Source organism: Terrapene carolina, unplaced genomic scaffold, assembly GCF_002925995.2.
Source record: "Terrapene carolina triunguis isolate 2854851 unplaced genomic scaffold, T_m_triunguis-2.0 Scaffold26, whole genome shotgun sequence".
NCBI classification, from domain to species: Eukaryota; Metazoa; Chordata; order Testudines; family Emydidae; genus Terrapene; species Terrapene triunguis.
In genome coordinates, this window is record NW_020664377.1 from 4,710,496 (window position 1) to 4,717,300 (window position 6,805).

Below are 6,805 nucleotides of genomic sequence, written 5' to 3' on the forward strand. Positions count from 1 at the left end.
AACTATCTCTGGTCCTTTTACTCTGTTTCTGTAGTTCTCACACACTCAAGTGATCTCAACTTGACCGGCCAAACTCGCATTCTGAGTTTGGAACCTGCTGGGAGAAGTTAAAATAGGCTATTTAAGTGTGAATGGAACCTGAGTAGAAGCCACCCTTTAAGACAGCCACTCCTGAAGCCTTACTCAGCCATCTGGGAATGTGGATGTGGCAAAAGAAGACTGGAGAATTCCATCTCTTACCCTCCAGTTTATCCTCTGGTTTCTATTATCCTCTCAGCCTCTCCCTTTAAGAACAATGTACATTACCATTGGAGTTAAGAACTTGTATGCCATGTTTCAGTCTTGCATTAAGATCCAATCCTGAAATGCACTGAGTACCCATGGAGTACTGGTTTGGGGCTTTAGGGTTTTTTACATCCCAGGTATGAAACTTCTCATCATGGGCTTTATGATGGATACACCAAAGGAACCTCAATTATATCCATTCAGGTGTAAGATGCTGAAAATCAGCTATGCATACACTAGAAAATGCTTACAGGAGGAACACAGATTTCTCACAATCTCTGGACAAGACTTGCCTCACTTTCTGGTTTCCCAGAACATTTCTCTGCAAAATTGGCTTCCAAGAATTTATCATACAATGAATGCATTCCATGATGCAGATACTCACAGGCAGCGTCGTCACAACCGCTGGTTTTGCACACCAAGAAATTTCTGTTAGACAATTTCAAACTCTGAACTCTGTGAACAAGACATAATTTAAAAAAAAACAAAAACCCTTTACTGAAAGACATGAGCTTAAGGCTAAATTTTTTTGCAGTTGAATTATCGGCATATGGCACTAGTTCAATCAGAGAAAGCTCTCGGTTATACTGCCAGTTATTACAACAACTGCAAAGAATCCACTGCTGTAGAATATCCTTAAACTTTTTACAACGTCTCAAAATACACTTTTTTCACACCATTAAACGGAGTGATCTCCTATTGATAAAGCTATCTACTAGTATGTTTGAAATTTAGAGCCCAATCCTGCAAACTCTTTCATGGATAAGTAGTCCTTACTCACGTAAATAATCTCATTGACACTGATGGGACTACTCGAGTGAGTAATATTTGCTGGGTAAGTTCCCTTGCTGGGGAAAATGAAAGACTCGGTGACTGCCTCCTTCATAAAGACCAGGGGTTCTCAAACTGGGGGTCGGGATCCCTCGGGGGGGTCACGAGGTTATTACATGGGGGGTCGCAAGCTGTCAGCCTACACCCCAAACTCCACTTTACATCCAGCATTTATAATGGTGTTAAATATATAAAAAGTATTTTTAATTTATAAGGGGGGGGGTCACACTCAGAGGCTTGCTATGTGAAAGGGGTCACCAGTACAAAAGTCACTGATAAAGACCAATCAGCAGGTAGTGCCTGACCCTGCAAGGTGCTAATCACGCTGGCCCTGATTCAGCAAAACACTGGAGCACATGCTCGACATTAAGCAGGGTGGAAGGGTCACTGAAACCACGGGGACTCGTAACATGCTTAAAGTTAAGCATGTACTTGAGTGCTTTACTGGATCAGGGCCAGAGTGCTCAGCACTTAGCAGGACTAAGCCCATACAGAAGAGATATTTTGAAGCACAATTTATGGAAGGAACTTTGTGAGCTTTTACTTTTTGTTTATTTGTTTGTTTGTTTGTTTGTTTTTGCAGCAAGTATTCTCTCTCAGACTTGGATCTGGATTTAGACCTCCTGGCAAAGCACATCCTCAAAACAAGACTCTTCTCTCAACGACCAGCCACTCTAGTGAGGAAGTTTTTTCTTCCCTTGAGAGAATATTTTAAATGTTTTTCATAAGAAGTTCTTCCCACTCCAGATCAATGATCTGGATTATCCCATAATACTGAAAAGAAATTCTGTCACTTAAGGCCTGATCCAAAGCCCATTGAAATCAATGGGATTCTTTCCATTGACTTCAGTAGTCTTTGGATCAAGCCCATACTGCGGGATTGCTCTGTCACGTTTATTTCTTGATGTTGTATAACTAGCGCTCTTGTTTTGCCCAAGCATGTTATTTGCTTTCCTTTTGCTCTTGGATGGTTGCTGCACTTTCTTTCATAGATGTTACTTTAGGCTACATAGAGCCAGTGTGTACATGCTATCTTTGATTTGATATTTAACAACTCATTGAGGCCTTGATCATACAAATTTTGGGGGATGTGAGTAACTTTACTCATGTGAGTAATCTCATTGAATTCATTGAGATGACTCATTTGCAGAAAGTTACTAATATACCGAATCATTTGGAGGATCAGGATTTAAGGTTGAATTTTATTTAAAGACACCTGATTTTATATACTTTTTACCTTAATACTAGAACTAGCAGGAAATGTTTTAATATATCTTTTACCTAAATACTATAATAATAATAATAACATGAGAGAAAATCTTTTAATATTTTATTTTTGCACACTTTTACCTAAATGCTATTTATAATTAAAAACTGATTTGTGTGTTTAAACTTAAAAATAGTCTGAACAACATAACGAATGTGAGAGATGAGCAAAACTCCTTCATCTAAAAATGTAGCACATTATTTTGTGTCTGAATGGACTGAAGCAAAAAAAAAAAAAGATTCAGCATATTGTAAGCATACTTGATAATGCTTTATCTTGTTTTAACAGATGTATATTTAAAATAAAGATTGTTTTATTAACATTTTACTAAAAACGGGATACAAATAAGAATCAGAAAATCAATCCAGTTCAGGGTTTACAAGAAATAGAAAATAAAGCAAATATAATAAAGAGCTCCGAGTACAATACTGTTACATGATGAGTGAACTCAACTCACCTTAGCTTCACTGGGAGTTCAGGAATCTCCCAGAAAGCGCACATCACCTTACATTGCAGAATTGGGTTCTAAATGAGCAAAAGGAAAACCGAATCTGGCACAGCCAATAGCATGTTAGCTACACTGTCATGTGATCACATGGGGAAAGGTATCCTATCCCACTTACAAAATTAACCTGGGGACCAAAGACCCTCAGCACAGGGAGATATACCGCCCATCCAACTTACTGAAGTTCATAGGCAGACATGCTAAGTTGTTACTGATAGAGATAATGGAAGATTCTGAAACTTCAGGTTTAGAAACAAAAAGAGCAATATCCTCCATCTAGGCCCTGACCGTGTAAAGGTTACACACATGCTTAGCTTTACAACCATGACTTATCCCAATGAGTAGTAAAGTTAGGCACATGCGTAAGTGTTTGCAGGAAATTGCGGCCTAATAGCATAATTTTCAGGGAGACTATGAAATCACAAAGAACACTGAATAATGACCTTCTTTGCCACTAAAAGTAAAGGCAGAACTACGTTAAGGTCAGAAGGGACGATCGTGATCATCTAATCTAGTCTGACCTCCTTCACATTTCAAGCCACAGAACCTCACCCACCCACTCCTGTAATAGACCCCCCAGACTCTGAGTTTCTGAACTCCTCAAATCATGGTTCAAAGTCTTTAAGTTAGAGATAATTCTCCATTTACACTAGTTTAAACCTGCAAGTGACCCGTGCCCCATGCTGCAGAAGAAGGCAAAAAAACCCTCAGAGTCTCTGCAGATCTGACTCCAGTGAAAATTCCTTCCCGCCCCCAAATATGGTAATCTGTTGGACCCTGAGCATGTGGGCAAGACCCACCAGCCAGACACCTGGGAAAGAATTCTCTGTAGTAACTCAGAGCCCTCCCCATCTAGTGTCCCATCACCAGCCATTGGAGATATTTGCTACTAGCAGCCGCATATGGGCCTCATGCCATTATAGGCAGTCTCATGATACCATCCGCTCCATAAACTTATCAGGCTCAGTCTTGAAGCCAGTTAGGCTTTTTGCTCCCCTTGGAAGGCTGTTCCAGAACTTCACCCCTCTGATGGTTAGAAACCTTCGCTTAATTTTGAGCCTACATTTGTTGATGGCCAGTTTATATCCATTTGTTTTTGTGTCCACATTGGCGCTTAACTTAAATAATTCCTCTTCCTCCCTGGTATTTATCCCTCTGATGTATTTATGGAGAGCGATCATATATCCCCCCAGCCTTCATTTGGTTTAGCTAAACAAGCCACGTTGTTTGAGTCTCCTCTAGTAAGGTAGGTTTTCCATTCCTCAGATCACCATAGTAGGTCTTCTCTTCACCTGTTCCAGTCTGAATGAATCAGATGTGAATTTTGGAGATTCAGCAGATACTTGTACCCAGTGGTTCTAACACCACTATTTTGTAACTTCTTAATAGCTGACGTATTTGCCTAATAATTTCCATTTTGGTATACAAGTCACTGCTACCCTATTGTTATGTGCGTACGTCTGTTGCAGCTGTTTCTGCTTTTGTGGTTGTGTGGGTGGGTAGTCATGGATGGTGCACATGAGTAAGTAAAAGGAAAGTGTGCAAGACAGAGAGAGAGCGCACAAGCACAGAGGAAGTGAGTATGGAAGCATGCTCCAGTGAGGCCTTCCCGAGTGTGTTTCCAGGAAAATCTTCCATGGTCCCAAAGTTGCAGGACAGATGTTCGACTGATAAACAATAATAGAGCAAGTGGACAATCTTATTGTATACTGTCTCAGACTTCTCAGACATCAAACTAGGGTCTGGCTGAGACTTGCATAGCACATGCAGAGAATAAAGCAAGAGAAAAAAGTCTCTTGAATTTGGCACTGCTACAGTGATGTGCTGGCGGTAGGTTTCTGCTGTTTCCTCTCTCTGCTTCTCTGCCAACCCCCTGTGTTCCAGGGGTGTGAGTGTTTGCAGAGAGAAGGACTAAGGAATAGATTCATTCACTAATGTTATGTAAACTTGCTGGGCGTATGTACACATTTTCCCCCAATAATATACTGGATGTATGGACAGCAGAGCACAGCACCCAACCTGTGAAATTTGCTCTGGAGTATATGCATGTTAGTATCTTGTAGGAGACCAGGGGGCGGGGGAAAATTTGTTCCCTTGGGAAATTTGTTTAACAATATTTGTCATTTGGTGCAATCTGGTGCATTCTAAAGGCAAAAAAATAACTGTTCTCCAGAGTAGTTTTGTGAGCCCTAAAGAGAACTTGCATTCCTGGCAAGGATGATTTAGCAGTACCCAGAGAAGGAAGTCCATTAGAACCATGAAAATAATCCCAACCCTCCCTTTAGTTTAGTGCAGGGGTGGGCAAACTACAGCTGACCAGCTGCAACCAGCCCACCAGCTGTTTTAAACCAGCCCTTGAGCTCCCACTGGGGAGCGGGGTCTGCGGCTTGCCCCGCTCCAGTGCTCCAGCCGGGGAGCAGGATCGAGGGCTGCTCGGCGCAGCTCCCGGAAGCAGTGGCATGTCCCCCCTCCGGCTCCTACACATAGGGGCAGCCAGGGGGCTCTGCTCTGCATGCTGCCCCTGCCCCAAGCACTGCCCCCACCCCAAGCACTGCCCCCGCAGCTCCCATTGGCCGGGAACCGTGGCCAATGGGAGCTGCAGGGGTGGCACCTGCGGACAGGGCTGCGTGCATCAGAGCCGTCTGGCCACGCCTCCGTGTAGGAGTTTGAGGGGGAACATGCCGCTGCTTCTGGGAGCTGCTTGAGGTAAGCACCGCCCAGAGCCTGCACCCCTGAGCCACCCCCTGTGCCCCAACCCCTCGGTTTCCAGCTTCGGTTCCCAGCCCAGAGCACCCTCCCACACCCTGAACTCCTCATGTCTGGCCCCACCCCAGAGCCCACACCCCCAGCCAAAGCCCTCACCCCTCCCACACCCCAACCCCAATTTCTTGAGCATTCATGGCCCGGCTGTACAATTTCTATACCCAGATGTGGCCCTCGGGCCAAAAAGTTTGCCCACCCCTGGTTTAGTGGCAGGGAGCCCTGGAGAGTCCTCTCCAGCACATCACTGGGCAGCTACAGGTTCAGTGTTCAGGTATTGTGTTCAGTGAACACAATAGGCTAGATTTAACCCTGGGTTATGGCAGCACAGCACCCATCCAGAGGAGATTTACAACAGCATAAAGTTCTAGAATCCTCTCCCCTCCTGAAAACTGAGCAGCACTGGCTGGGAACGGGGAAGAGGCCACTGCAGCTAAGGGATGTGCTGATCCCCTAGGCAACCTCATAACGCAAAGTTGCTTTTTTCCCAGCAAAACCGCAAAAGGGAGAACAGTGGCACAAACACCACTTGCCTTCCTTCAGGTGCACTGGCACTTCATTGTACCGGGGGTGGGTAGATGGGTGGGGGAAACCAGGATTAGATGTGATTAGATTCTCTTCTTAACCCTACTTAGTGTAACCCTTATAGAATAAAAGACTTTGGCAAACCGATAGAATACAACTGTAGAGGAGAAATAGAAAAAAAGCCATCTTTTATGAGTGTTTTTTAAATGGGATCATAACTCTTCCATTCACAACAATGAACAAGTCTATTTACAATAGGAGTAAAAAACTAGGACTAACTCTCTCAAATAGTAAGGTTGGGATTTTCTCTAGGGAAAATCAAATACTTTAGATGCAGCTTGCTTCTGTTAGGAACTGCAGCAATGAAAGTCCAGACAAATGTTTTGGCTCGGTGCCTGCTTAGTTCCTGGGTTGACAGCACAGAAACGTTTCCTTCTTTTTATTTAGATTTAACCTTAATGAACTGCCACATAAAAAAATATAGCCCCAGATTAACCAGAACCTACTTATTTAAGGCACTTCTACTCTCATTAATTATTGCCATTGTCATAACTATAAAGGACTAAGTCTTGGGACTAAGAGGGACCAGACATCAATCCATGCTCTCCAAATCTTTCTGAACAAGTCTCTCA